The sequence below is a fragment of the Catharus ustulatus genome, chromosome Z (genome assembly GCF_009819885.2).
Source record: "Catharus ustulatus isolate bCatUst1 chromosome Z, bCatUst1.pri.v2, whole genome shotgun sequence".
NCBI lineage: Eukaryota > Metazoa > Chordata > Aves > Passeriformes > Turdidae > Catharus > Catharus ustulatus.
The window spans coordinates 11757979-11773334 of record NC_046262.2 but is presented as its reverse complement, the minus strand read 5'-3'; the positions used below and the strand labels follow the sequence as shown (position 1 = coordinate 11773334).

Here is a 15356-nt window from a genome sequence, read left to right as displayed (position 1 = left end):
ATTTTTAATGAGTTTAGTGCCAAAACACCTTTTTTTTTTTTTTTTTTTTTTTAAGGAAACACTTAAAATATAAGTGAAAACAGGAGTTTCAGCCAACAAGCTTTAAACAAAGTCGCATGTTGTAACAAGTTTATTTTGGTGGATTTTGATCGCTGCTTTCACCATATGTTTCAAGACCTGCACTTCAGTGCAATATCCTCCCTGAATTTTAACAGAACGCTATAAACTTTGCTGCTTTAAGGCTTTAAGAAGTGGAAACACTGTGAGACTGAGCGAAATACTTAAAATAGTGAGTGTTCTTCCGTGGCCAAGACTGCTGTGTGGAAGTAGAGGATTTTTGGATTTTTTCACTTTTTTTTTTTTTTTTTTTTTTTTTTTTTTTTTTTTTTTTTTTTTTTTCCTATTCCCCGGCCGATTAGTGGAAGCATTTCGGTAAAGAGAGGAAAAAAAAAAAGAAAAGAGAGAGAGAGAGAGACAGAGACAGAGAGATCGTTCACAGTGCTTTTTCTTTCCAGGATATTTAACGCAGCTAATCTGTCCTGTACAATTTACATCAAGATCAAGGAAGAATATGGGCGCAGCCGAAAGGATCATTGCATTAATGAAGACACAAAGGCACGGGGTGAGGAATGGGCTCTCCCCGCCCCAACGCTCCCCGAAGGACAGGACAGGACGGGCTCACCTTTGTCACCGCGGTGTCACCGGGACCCTCGGGGCGCTCAGGAGCGCGGCTGCAGCGGGGGCTGCCCGGAGCTGCGGAGCCGGGCGGGCGGCGCGGGGAGCGCTGACATCTGCATGTGCTCCGGAGCACGGCAACTTACTATCACTGAAACTTAAGGAAAGGGGAGGAGACTGCCGGCCCGGCAACGCCGCGGAAAAAAAAAAAAAAAAAAAAAAAAAAAAAAAATGGACAGAACCAACCCACCCCGAGCCACGCATCAGCAGAGAGGGGAGAGCGGGGCTTCTGGAATATTGATTAGTCTTGGCACAGTGAAAGCGGGGTCACTTTCTTTGTTTTTCCTTTTAGACCACTTTCACGCTTTGTCAGTTCAGCTTCGTTAGAAATGCAAAATCAGGATCCGGGCAGGGTTGAAGGATCGCACACACACAGAGCAGCGGAGGCTGGAGCGCTTCTTCATTAGGCATTCCAGCCCGGGCGTCTGAAAATCCTAAACACAGTTATATAACACTACCCCTGTGCTTTTTAAAATGAATGATAAAATATCTGAGCATGCTACTTTGTTCTAAAAACAGGCATGGTGTGAAAGCTACCACGTATTTTCTAATTCTCAAAGACAGCTATCCAAAATCTAGTCTTCCCAGGGTGGGGAACCAGACGTATCTTTCAGAAGCAACTGGAGCGTTATCAAGGAAAGAGAAAAACATGATCAGTTATAATTCTTTGTATGTTTCTTGTAGATATTTAAAATACATAGTAAGACTCGCCTCTTGTTTGGCAATTTAAACTCCCTGATAGCAAGCCCCATTCAGCCTGTTTCAATAGCAGAGAATGAATGAATGAATGAAAGGAAAGGTATAAAGTATCCACTTTTGAGAAATAAATGGCCTTCAGTTTTTCCAGCATTTCAAAGTATGCATTGTTGAGAAGGTATTTGTTGATGGGAGTCAGGGGAATTCCCAAAAAACCTTCCTTTTGAGAAAACCACTTTCATTTTAAGCATTGGTGAAGTCAGATAAAAATATTCCATAGTATACTTCACTGCACCTCTCACAGGATTTAAATTACTTTCTTATATGACAAATACTGTAAATCAAAATTTATATAATTTTATGCTAAATATATAACTCATCTATATATATTAATCTTTAAAGATTTGTTTATAAATGATGTTGATATTTCAGTCATTTTCCTGAGAAGTAATTTTATGTATTCGGGAAAAAGACTTGTGGATGATACACACAAATAATAGGTAGGTACAAAATAAAATTAAGAGTTGATTTACTTCCACACAGTCAGAGTAATGGTTTAGCTAAAGAGTTTTCCAATTTAAATGTGATTCAAATAATGATATCTAAATGTAGGAAAAAAAAATCTAACAATAATTTCAAATTTACTTATGATTAATGTAGATTTGAGATTGATTTGTGTACCATGGAATCTTGAACTTTGGTGTCTAATGTAAGACAGAAATCATCTAAATTAACTTATTAATTTACTTTAAAAATTAAACAAAACCAGCTTCTGTTACAAAGACAGAAACACATGCTGTATTTTCTTGCACCTGGCATCTTAAATGTTTATGTCATTTTTATTTTTTGTGGTGCAGTTTTTAAATACTTTCACTATTTTTTCTGTAGATGTGGATTGACCTTTTAACTAACCTTTGCCCTCTAGCAATCTGCTTGTTTGGTCTTTCTTTTTGGAGTATGGCTTGCTTTCTGCAAAACCTCCCAGAAGGTTCTGCCCTCTGCTCATATGAATAGTAATGATCCACTTGACTCAACGGGACAGGGTCAGGCCCCAAGTGAGGTGATCCAAAAGTATGTCATTATTTAATGCTTTCATTGATACTGGAGCCTATGAGAAATGAGGATAATCCTGTGAGAGGATTCAGTGAGACAAAACAAAAATAAACAATAACCAGTTGGACAGCTCAGCTTAACTTGAACAGTGATACTTTTATCATCTCTGAGAGAACAACAGATATCATTACATACTTCTTAGAGAAACAGAATATTAAGAGCTTTTATGGCAATATGCTCAAAATTTTCTTTTTTCCTTTCTCCTTCATCTTCTGACAAATTTATTTTATTGATTTTAACTTTAGTATTATCCTGTATATTATAAACCCCCATGTATTTCAGTTATCCCTGGATAGCAAAACAAAGTAAAATAATTTCATAGCCTGGTGTCACTCTGCAGCACACATCATTAAAATGCAATGGAATTTCCCTTTATAGATACTATAGATATAACAGAGTTAGTATGCAGTATTTAATACTAGGACTAGGAAAAATTTAAAATGTTATTGGTAATGTTCTTCTATCTGTAGTGTTTTCTGCAGTGTTAGTTTCTAGGAAGAGCAATTTAGAAGTTAGACACCTTGTAGATTTTAGATTGGATCAACCAAGGCAAGAATATATAAAAACATCGTTATGTTTTGTAGAGTAACACAGAGTGGCAGCCTTTGGTGCATCCACCAACTTTACAAAGATGAAATTATTTCTATGTGCTTCAGGGCGGTAGGTTTTTTCATAAAAAGTGACAAGGAATGACCTAAGGCCTGGAGGAGCCTGTCTGTGTTGACATACTAGCGCAGCACTCTAATCTGTGCTTTGGATTCCAGTTTCAACCCTTCTTTGATAATGCCCTAGGTGACTTGCAAAAACAGTAAAGTGCAAGCACAGTGCAAGGACTGGCTCTGGCTTGGACCTCATCCTCCCGAGCAGTGTGGATTCAGCCCACTGGAATTGTGTGTTGTGACAAAGTCTGTCAGTAAATGTACTTTGCACAGTATCTGAGTGGCTTTGTAAAATAAGTAAAGGTATTAGAGTGAAAGCTGCTGTTCCAACACAAAGTATTGTTATTTTCAGCTGAGCTATCAAACAAAAACCCAGGGAAGCCAGTTGTAGCGAATGCAAAAAGTGGAAATGAAACAACGAATTGTACAATCCTTTGATTTCCCAGATAGCAATAAATGTAGCATAAGACTGCATGGATCCCAACTGAAATAAACTTTTAGATTCAAAGTAATACACGTTTCACATTAATAAGTCAGCACTATAAATTAATACTGGCTGAATATCTGAAGTGTTGGAGTTTTAGTTAGAATACTGTTGATAACGTAATGGTAAAACTGGAGTAAAAGAATATGTTTTTTCATGGTAAATGGCATGACAGTCTGCCCCAGACTTCAATTAAGTTGGACAAAATAAGAAAACATATTACTGGCTTTCAAGCTGCAATCCAGCTTAGAACTGTTTATTACCATTATACGCTTTGTATCAGTGAAGAAGCTCAGTCTCTAAGAGGTCAAATTTAATCCATACAAGTTAGCAAATATTTGGCACATCTAAGTCTTAGGCTCCTGAATATTTCCACAGGATGATGGTATGGTTTTCCTTCTGAGATATTGGTTGGCCCTTGCTCTTTTGAGCATACTAAGATGAGTAGGAGAAATTGAGGTTTAGTGTTAGCTTCTTTTCAAATATCAAAGGGGGATTTAATGAATACCTCCATTTTGCCCAGCCAAATGTGAGGCAGCCAAATTTGGCCAGCATGTGCACTACAATGATAATAAAAAAACATTTTGCAGAATCTCCACACTGGAAGTGTTATACTGAATTGCTTCTAAACTCATTTGGTGCCCCAAACACCTTTTAATGCTTAGACTGTATGATCTGGTTTTTTTTCTCCTAAAGGAATCCAGTTCACACCTCCTAACACCACTTCATGAAATGAATTAAGCATGTTTTGGTCACTTCTAGAGAAAACTTCCTCTACGGTTATGCTGAATTTCTGTTTATCTTTGATATGTTGCAAACCATTGGTCAAGTTCTCTTATTTAAAAAAAAAAAAACAACAACCAAAATCAGTGTTAAATACTCTGTTAATGGTAAGGATTGAATTATTTTAGACAATTCTACTATTCTATTAAAAAACCTTTCAAAAGTGAAAAGTAAAGATTTTTGCCTAAGATTAGGATGAACGACTTGTAGTACAGGCAAATCTAATCAGCAGGACTTTGATTTTTCAGTGATCTGCTTCTGTGTTTCAATTCAGGGTCCCATTACAGTTTTAACATTGCTCACTCAAGTCAGACAACAAATCCCCTATGTCATTTTTATTCCTGCATTTCAAGGTCTTGTGCCATGAGAATAAATATGATTTTAGGCTTTAGAGCTCTGTCAGTAGTCAGTCGGAAGTTGCACACAAAAAAGGCGGCATTCCTTTTCTGCTCTGTGAAAATTCCCAGCAGAGAAACATGAACCTTTAGTATCTTCTCTCAGCATCATGGGCTGTCTGGGCCTCAGCACACACTGTATGTCTGACTGCAGCTGAATAGACAACCTTGTTTCCTTTCAACACAGGGCGTCAGATCAGCACTCACTCTTGGGAGCAGGGGGAAGGGAAATGAAGTTATACCAGCAGAGGATGTGGCTCGTGAACTTTTCCCCTAACTGTCTTATCAAGGATGTGAATGTCTGCATGTACAATGGGGTGATTCTCACCGAAGAATAAGCAAGGTTGTCTAGGAAGGATTGGGGATAGGATGGGACTGTGTCATTGTAAGGAATCGGATGGGATCTCGTCAGTAGCCGATAGCATTTCAGATGCAAACAGCCCTACACTATGGCTTCACTGGCTTTCCCACAGCCAGTGGCAACCACTTAATGGGTGCCCAGGGAGAGACAGGTTCATTTGAAAAGTTAATACAACATTGTGGCTAGTTACAAAAGAGCATGGCATTGGAGCCAGAAGTCTGCTACCCTCTGTTGCTCAGGTCCCTCTTGATTTCCTCTTCTGGACTTCCTTTTTTAAAAAAAATTTTCTCCAATCAGCTGCTAAACTTCAGTAGCTTGTGAATTGGCAGAGGGACAGAGAGTGCCCTGGGGATGCTCCAGAAGAGAATGCACACTGCCACGGGTGCTTTAAATCATGACCTCCAATCCCTGCCTGTCACGGTGGCAATGGTCCCACATGGGTCCTGATTTGGGATGTTAGCACTGTTTTTGGGTATCCCACTGCCTGAACTGTTTTCTGTCTTAATTCCCAGATTTGCTGTTGAAGAAGCCTGTTTCTTGGACCATGTGCTGTTGTTAAAATTGGATATTCTTTAAACAAGGTACAGGCCTATCACTAGCATGTGTGCTAGACTGTATGACACATTAGTCTCACATTATTTTTTTCCTTTTGCACTGCTTTTTTATTTTGTTGGCATGTCCCCCTTACAAAGCAAAGGGAGATAGGTGAGAAACAAGACTAAAGAGAAATGGGCATTCCTGAATTAGAGCATGGTATTATCTGCATGAAGCCTTTCCATGAAAAACATTTCATTTGATGTCTTTCAATAGTTATTTTTATAATGAAACAGTAATTTATCAGCTGTCTAATACATCTTAGTTTGTTGTTGGCATAGCAAATAAGATAAATACAGAGAAAACCACCCATATGTATGAAGTTCATTTAAGGAAACTAATTTATCTGGAACAGTAAGCTAATGTGACTTTTTAAATAGACATTTACTACTATGGAATAATAATTACTGCAATCAAGACACACAAAAATCTTTTGTAAAAATAATTATAATTTAAAAGCACGCAGCTCAAAGTTGCTGCTATAATAATGACTATAATAGCAACTGTTTAGCATTTGGACATTTTTTTGGCAGGAGGGCTTTGCATTGTTTATTGTGAGAAAGAAACAGGCTCTGAGAAAACATGCAAATTTTCAGCAGAGGAAAAAGCAGCATCAGGTTTGCAAAACAGAGTGGTAGAAAGTCTGTTTTGCTTCTATGTCTTCAGTTCACATAGGCTAGGATGATTTAAAGTAATTGGGTTCTTTTGGGGGATCTATGTGTAATATACCATGGAAGATCTCAAAATATCTGTTTCATAGTATCCCTGGCATCCAGACACTCCGGCTGTGTGGTGGTCAGCATTTATTTTCTTGCTGTGTTTTTCATTCTGGAATTCCATTCTCTGTTGGGATCCAGAGTTCATGGAACTCATCGGTAATCAGCAATTCGCTTAAATCAGGAAGTGTCCTTTAATATTTGTTACTCTTTGTTCTTCTTGAAATGTGATCAAATGCCTGTCATCATATATATATAAAAATTAAGGATTAGATAGCGTGAACAAGTATGTTTCAAACAAAGATGGCATATCACTGGTGTGATATATTACCTCAATTTGTTCTGTCATCCCTCATCTCTTCACTCCACTTCTGAGAGGATACAAATATTATTGTTGTACAGATAAATTCAGATCATTGTAATCAAATACTAATGACATTCACAAAAAAAGATACATTGAATCCACATTTTAATGCTGTCTTTCTGTAACAAGACAAAGGATTAATACACTGTACATTGTTTTAATTTAGATTTCTGATACAATTTAGATACAATGAAAGCTTTTATGACATATATTATAAATGCGTCTATAGAAAGAGAACAAACAGTTGTCTTTTCATTCGGACCTGAAATAATTTAAAGAAAGATGTAAATCAAGTATGTCTCCCATAATATATTATCCTATCCCTCATTTACAGATCAGTGCATACTACACATCGGATTTATTTTCACGCTGTCAGTTACTCCTTCCATTCTGCTCCATTGTGAACTTCTACTCCAGGACAAGTTAATTTAATGTTCTTGCCACCCCCTTGCCCTCTTTTCCTTCGTAAAGCAACTACTTCCCAAGTTTTTGCAGGTTCACTGATTTCCTTTTCCCTTTAGTTCCATTAATTCTATCTCCATTTTAACTCCTTATCCCACCACTAGTTTCCTTTGAGTCAGAGAAAAATGGCTGAGAGTACATCTTGTTTTAATTTGAATCAATGAATCTAATTTTTGAGGGAAAGTTAGGCCTTGGCCCTATTTGATTCTTAGATTCCAAATCATTCCTTATTTTATGAGTTTCCTTTGGATGGCTTGCAACACTCCCTTTCCCTCTGTTCATTCGTATTATTTTCAACTTCTTTTTGTCCAGTCATCTTGTTTTTTTCCTTTAGTTCACTGTATCTTGTTTTTTACCTTTAGCTTTCACTGGTGTTTCTCTTGTTCCAGCTCTCAGTGGTTTGGGAGGCAGTTGGAAGGTCTCTCACATACTGATGTGGTCCACGGAGGGGTTTGTATCATAAATTTGTATTCTGGGGTGTCTCTAGAGACAGTGGGTATGTGCTTGCATAGCTGCGTGCTGAAAACTGGCTAGCTGGAAATGTGTCCCTTCTCCAACTAAACAATGATAGAGGGTATGGACAGTGGAACAGATTTCCCCTGTAAACTGCAAGGATGTCAACTCTTCCCTTCCAAACAGAGGTGTCTCTTCTTCCTACAGACCACATGCAGAAAGGAAATTATTTTAATTAATTTGTTAAACCAAAGGGAAGAGCAAACAGACAGGTGCCTTTCAAAACAAAAACATTTAGGCCAAAATAAGGGGAAATAATGTGTTTGAAAATTCTGCTTTATACAAGCCTTTCACATGGCTCCAAAAATTCCTGCATCTCTTCCAGTTATGTCTTCTACCTAGTGTTAACTTCAGAATGGTGATGCATTGGGTGCTTTGCTTAGCCACGCTGTGAATGGCTGCCATTCACCACAAGTCTCAGCTCACTCCGTATGCAGGCAAAACTCCCAGTGAAGACAATGCCAGTCCAGGTCCCCTGACTCACATTTTGCTCAGGCAAAACCCCTATTGTCCAGTGATTGCTTTGCTCAATGAGCAGTGATTCAGAAGTGCTGAATAGGAACCCAGTCAGCTGTGCTTTGATATTATTTTTGAGATGATTCATTAATTCTGTAAATTAATTTAAAATGTCTTTGTAGAATTACGCAGTAATTTTTTATTAGACTAAATGTCAAGAACGTATCACCTATGAGAAGAGGGCATTTTGGGAAAAGTATCATTAAAACAATATTTTTTCTGCGATCTGAATACTTCTTATAAAGTATTTGTTACTCCTGACTTCCTCTAGGCCAAGGAATATGAGAGCATTTAATTATTTGATCAGGTTCCTGATAAATTATTAGAGTGAGTTCCAGTGATTCAGAGACACAAAACAGGAGAATTAAATGAGAGATGAATGAAATGAGATTATCACATTCAGTTGCTTTTGTCATGCTGTATTCAAACTGTTTAAAACAGGTTATGAGAACTTTTTAAAATCACGAGCTATTAAAGTCTCTAGTGGTTCAGTAATAAATGAAACTCAGAACTCTGTTTGCACAAAAAACATAAACAGTTGAAATCTTATTTGAGTGTAGGAATAACATTTTACTTTGATGGACCTATGTGAATACCACCGAAATCAAATGTGCTTTGTCTCAGATTAAAATTTTTAATTTTCTATTTCCCTTGTTTTATCAGGGATGTGGCAGGGGTTTTATTCCTTTCTTCCCCTATACCTTAGGGCTTTCTTTATGTGGTGCAAAATAAGTGTAAAATGCTACTAATTTCCCTTCCCACTAATTTCACTGCTGTGAATTGTACAACAATGTACTACAGAATTCTGCTTTACATGTCTAACAATGAGTCCCATCTTCCGCATACAAGTTCCTGCTCTGTAAGATGTGTGACCAGTGGTCCAGAAAAGGCAGCTCTCTTCCTTGTCACATAACTTTTCTTTGTTTCCATTAAAAATATTTAGCAGATGTTTAGTAAAAGCCCCTCAAAGCCTCAGAAATGACAACATAATGCAGGGATCATGAATCACATTTTTTGTGTTTCAGATGGATGTATTAATGGAGAATCTATTAAATAGGAATACCTAGATAATCCTGGAAACCCATTTTTCTCAGTAATTGAGGATGATGTCATCTAGGGACCTGATAACCATCATCAATAGTTTTGCTTTCATTTGGATTTTTGTAGAAGAACACTTTAGACATAGTATTCATATAGAATATTTCAACACTCTTCATCCTGCTTTATTAGCTCTCTGCTAATGATTCTTTTCATTGAAGGGGTTTTACTTACTTTTAACAGCTTTTTGAGGTGCTTTTTTAATGCCAGAGGTAATCTTTCCCCACTGGACTCCTGTAGTTAATGAAGGTTAATGATCTCAGGCCTTCTTCCCATCCCAAATATTGGTTTCCTCGAATCTCTTGAAGAAAACACAAACAAAATGCACAGATTTTCATACAAGTTTGAAAGGTGAAAATAAACTCAGATTTTTTTTCTACTGGGTCAGACTGTTTTCTGAACTTTTTCCTCTGAAGCCACATTGGTACGTGTAAAAGGACCTATCCCACCTCTTTTCATAAATTACCTGTGTGTTGCAGCCCTTAACTTACTTTCTTTTGCTACTGTGATTATGTAGATTACAGTAAAAAACTGTCTGAAGAGGAGCATAAGAAATCTTTTAGCTTCCTTTTGAGTTTTAAATTTTTAAAAAATTTACTACTAAACTGCTTTTCAGAGGGAGCTTTCAGCTCTGGATTCCTAAGCACTGTTAGAACAATTTAGAGTCCAATTCATTCTGTCAAAGCTTCACATAAGGATCCTGAAGGCATCAAGGAACTGTAAGGCATCAAGTCATGATAATACTGCTCCCAGATTCACCACTTCAGAACTATTCTGTTCAGATTGGTACTTTTAACACAGTACAATATAAGAAGGTACTCATACATCGTGTCTACATGAGGTTTTAGCACCCAGAATAAATACTAATCTTCAAGCAGCCAGATAATTTCTCCCTCTCCTTTTTCTTTTGCTTTTCTCTATTTTTTAAATAGCAAAATAAACATAATATTTCTGTTATTTGTAAGCATTTAATTACTAAATTCGTCAGATGCCAAATTACCTCTGAGTTTGACGATTCAGAGGTAATTTTTAATCATCATAAAAAATAGCAGAAGTTGTCCATTCTTCTAGTAGAGATGAATCAACATATTGTTACACTACTCTAATATTAAAATCACTGATAGATAAAAGTTTATTATTTTACTTGGCATTAGTATAAATCATCATCTGTGACTATGTTGAGAGGTAGATGTATGGAGAAGCTGTTACTGTGGAGGATCCTGTGAAAATTCTGCTAAGTAGATGCTTTTAGCCTTGTTTTGTTTCAAGAGCTATATGTGGCTTTTGAATCAATATTTGAGAAACCACTGAGATAACAGGAATATAACCTGAGCTGCAAGGTCATCTACAAATTGCTAGGAAGGTTTCTATTTTAAAAGTCCTTGTTGCTTTGGAACCCAATCACAAAAGGATCCAACAAGCATCAGGCCCAGGTGACAACAAAAGACAGGAAGGTGCAGGTAGTGGTAGAAATGGAGTCAGAGCTGAGAAAAGATAACCCTTTAGAAAAGCTGTGGTCTCTGCCTCTGCCAACCAGCATCTCAACCTAACTGGCACGGAATAAAGAAATATTTCCAGAGAAGCAAAGAATGGCTCTGCATGTTTACTTGCCCCTTTTTCCTGCGATCCGCAGATAGAAAAGATCCTGAATGAAACATTAGTGAAATCTGGATGCTGCCATAGAGTGAGCCCAATGCTGTGATTCTAAACCCTGACTTCAATATTCAAAGAACTTTATATGTGCTAATCTTAAAACTATTCTTCCCATGCTAAGTTCTTTGAAGCCTTTCACTCTCTGGACAGGAATGTTAGTTCTACCACAGGGCAGAGAAAGCAGACACAGTTTTACTTGGAATTAATGACAGCAGCCAGACCTGAGGAGGTTATGTCCTGCCAGCATTGCAATACTAATAATATCCTTCTTTCCTGATTTTTTTTCCAAAACAAACATCAAAAAAGAGCCTTGCCCCTATTATTAACACTACTTTTCCCTTTTCTAACAATATATGTAAGATCACTCCCTGATGCTTTTTCTATACTCAAGTGTGAAAGTCAGTACTTGCCCTCATTTCTGAATCACAGGAGAGCAGTGTAAACCACAAAACTCGTCAGTGACTACACAAATAGGAAGTTCCGAACTGATAGATTTGTAGCAGAAAAATCTTAAAAAGAATTATCAAAGAATAAATGCACTAGTACCACATTTTAGATACTATTTCTCTGGTTTTACTGACACTGGTTTATTCATTTAGATTGACATAATCATGAGATTTGGAAAATGTTTTTTGCAGTATTTTGAGGCTCTCAGTACAGCATTCTGTAGCATATTTGAACAGGAGTCTTGCAGACAGGAAAACATTAACTTATCCCTGTTGTACTCCTGCATATTAACACTGTAAATTGTAAGAAGAGTGAAACAAAATTGTTACTAGTAAAGTTTAATATCGCAATACTTTTGCTGTAGATACTCCCATAACATTTTAGGAGAGACTGTTCAGAATAGGAACAGTACCACTTTTAAACTAGACATTCTCCTGAGTTCAGAAAACTTTCAAACCTCCCACTTCCAGTATGTTAGTCCATCACTGATTATATTACACACATGTGAAGCTTGAGGGAGAAATCTCTCAGCTGCATTTTTGCAACCTCATTAACGTCATTCTGCCTTTCCTTTTTATGCTTGCCTCTCCCTTTTGTTCACAAATGAGGTAATGAGTGACATCTTCATATGAATCTACAATGACTTTGCATAGTTAAAGTGGTTCTGTTTTCCTAGTCTCCATTGTTTTCGTGATAAATCTACACTTTGATCTTGAAGCTTACCTTACCCCTGGCACAGCTCTCATTCTGATGGTGCCTGTGGATTCTTTGTGAATGAAGAGTAAAAAGTTGCGTTTCTAAACACATGAAAATGTAAAAGTTGCAATTCAGCTGAAGTACAGAAATATGCTGTTCTATTTTCAGAAAAGTGTGCATCCTCTGAGCAAATTCCAAGAAAAAAAATGTGTTTCACAGAGATTGCAGTAAGAGCTATGAATTTCTTCTATTGTGAAAACATTTAGTAAAAAACTTAGGTGCGAGTGAGCTGAAAGATGAAACTGGATTGAAACAGCTATCCCAGTATTTCTCATCATTATGATATCTTCTATCAAAAATTAAAAACAGGACAATCAAAACTACTTTAGAAAAATATCTATTTCCCTCAGAGCAGTTTTAAATTGAAGTTCTAATTACATTATAACAGACAATTAAGATTATTAGAATTTCATTTGTTGCACAGTTTTTATGTGAAATTCTATTCCTACAGAATGCAGCCTGCTCAGTGGCAGGGAGCTGGTGACTGAGGGGTCGGGGAGAGCTGTTTTCCTTGAACACTTCATTACAAGGGTACACTTCAGATACACTTTGATAACTGGCAACGTATGAAAATAAACACACAATACACCACAATGTATGAAAATAAAAACTGAAAAGGCAAAAAAAAAAAAAAAAAAAACCCCAAAAACCCAACCTCTTTAAACAAGATTTCTCTTTCTGGGATCTTTCTTCAAATTGAGAAAAAATATTCCTGTCAGCTTGTTGTGCATTTAGAAATACCTTATTTTTGAGGGAAAAGGCAATGGAACCCCCATAAAGATCTTTTTATTCAGAGCATTTGCACTAGAATAATAAATACAACACTTACCTATGGCATGATATGGTCGTGCTGCTTCTTATTTTTTCATTCCATATTTGTGTTTACAAAAGTTGATATGTTGGCACAGCAGGAATCTTATGTTTGCCCTCTAGCCATATACACTCCTGGGTCTTACAGGCAACCACACTGGGAGCTCCCTGGTACCCTGCCAAAAACCTCAATCTTGCAATCAAAAGCAATATTTTCTTCATGGACAAGAGGTAATTCAGTCTCTGCTCGTGTTTGGTTTGGTCCTAGTGTGATGAGCAGTTTGGAAAACACTCTGTATTTGCACGGTGATTTCATAACTCCATATGGGCAGCGCAGTCAGAACGCTCAGAGGGATTTGTGTTCAGGTACTTATCTCCATGACCACGGCATCTGCAGATTCTGTGTGTTCAAAAATCCACATTCAAAAATCCACATTTGACTGTGTATGTTGGGAGGTTTAGCTTCTGTCTATGAGGTCAGCTTATTATATTGGGCTGTAAACAACTACAGGATCCTGTCTGTGCTAAATTGTGCCCAGATTTGGTGATGGCTTCATTGTGCTGAGACTGACCTACTGGGAGACTGAGGACAATGAGTTATTTTAAAAGAAATAGAAGGAATGTACTTTCATTTTTATATAGATTTTATGTCTGATGACAGTTGTTGAAGAGCCTCAGCAGACTAAGCCCAGCCTGATGATATCTTGCTGGGATGGCCTGATAATGAAGGGAGATAAAGCATCTCAGAGAATCCAGATAGCACCCAGGTCCCCAGGGCAGGTTGGGTCTTTTGTGTCATTTAACCACAGAAAAGAGACAGACTGTGCCCTGAAGTGCTTTCTGTCTGAAGACATGGAAGAGAGTAGGTTGTACCAAACAAATCAATTTGTTGGGGAATTGGCTCTGTTGCAACATTTGTATGGAATGCACTCCCGGTCTCTGCTGAGTCTGGAGACTGGGAAGGAAGTACCTTTAAAAGGAATACAAGGATGGGAAACAGCAACAAAATCTTTATAGCTGGAAATTTGCCAGGAGGGTGAGGCCTTATGAGGTGAGGGGGGCATTTGGTGGAAGATAAAAATATGTCTGGTTATTTATTGCAATTTTAAGAGACAGGCTTTTCAAACCACAACTATCATGGTATATTAATTTTTAACTGTGTTTAGGATTTTGGTGATAAAAGGGAAAAAGAAGAGATATAAGGTTCTTGCAGCAACAGGTATTATTAATGGTGTCATTACTTTATCTACTTCAATTACTGAAAATTAGTCTGGACCTATGTTTTGAATTGTTAGGATTTATTATTTGAACTAGACATACATGCATGTTTCCCACTGAATCCTGTGAATTTGACTCAATTTGCCTGAAATGTGTTAAAAGGTGCTTGCAGGAAAGCTGTGCTGGCAAGAGAGAAAGTGTGGCAAACACTTCAAGGGGTGCGCTAGTGAGTAGCCAAGGACAAACAGGAGCTGTAGCAGTGTGAGCTGGCACAGCTGCAGCCAGAAAGGACACACAGCCCCTGTGTGCCCTGAAATATATTCTAGTACAAGCAGGTATCTCTAGTCGAGCATGCCAGCTCAGCAGGGAACACATGGAAAAAGCAACAGCAAAAGAGCAGAGCAATCTCGCTGCCTGCCCAGTGGTACAGATGACATAGCTTGGCTCAGATGTAGACTGTAAATCTTCCAGACAGGGCTCAACATCTTCATATAGTCACACTGAGTAAAAGGCTGGGGAGATCTGGCTGGCATTTATACTGTGCAGGAATTTAAGATCATATGGCTGTTCTGCTAGAGTTCAAAATTTATTTGTTTTTTGTATCCTGCCATGTTAAACAAATAGAATAGAGAACACTTCCCTACTGTTTAGAGAGACATATTTCAAGTATGGTTTACTAGTATTTCTATAAGAGACACAGGGTGGGGAAAAAATAGAGTGCTAAGAATTATTTTTTTTTCAGTTTTTTGAATTTTGATGTCTTTGATGTGTTACAGAAAAATGTACTTTTCTTCAGTACTTGTGGTACCGTCTTTCCTTTGTTGTAATAAAGATAATTTAATTTCCTTTTGGTTGGTTTCTGCTATGCAAACACAGTAACTTTCATGTAACTGTTTATGATGGTGACTCCAATAAATAAATGCAGTGTGTCCTCATCTTTGTTAAGCTGTTATAGTTGACTGTCATAATTTTGTTTTGTTGGT

The 15356-nt window shown here is 37.4% G+C and overlaps 1 protein-coding gene and 1 long non-coding RNA gene across 3 annotated transcripts in view; both read right to left on the bottom strand.

The window, feature by feature from the left end:
• The window catches only part of SLC1A3 (solute carrier family 1 member 3), a 67426-nt gene extending 66625 nt beyond the window's left edge, over positions 1-801 (bottom strand). Inside the window, exon 1 of the mRNA XM_033085451.2 lies at positions 683-801. The gene's annotated coding sequence lies outside the window, so the exon portion shown is untranslated. The remainder of the gene's footprint in view (positions 1-682) is intronic.
• A 4616-nt stretch (positions 802-5417) lies between these two features.
• On the bottom strand, positions 5418-13606 carry LOC117010655. 2 transcript variants are annotated; one of them, XR_004420726.2, is made up of 4 exons: positions 13175-13606; positions 9664-9790; positions 6868-8016; positions 5418-6775 (listed from the first exon to the last, which is right to left on the bottom strand). It is a non-coding gene; the product is annotated as an uncharacterized LOC117010655 (long non-coding RNA). The 2 variants fall into 2 exon arrangements; XR_004420725.2 differs by having other exon boundaries at positions 5418-8016; positions 13175-13599.
• Positions 13607-15356: the final 1750 nt, after the last annotated feature.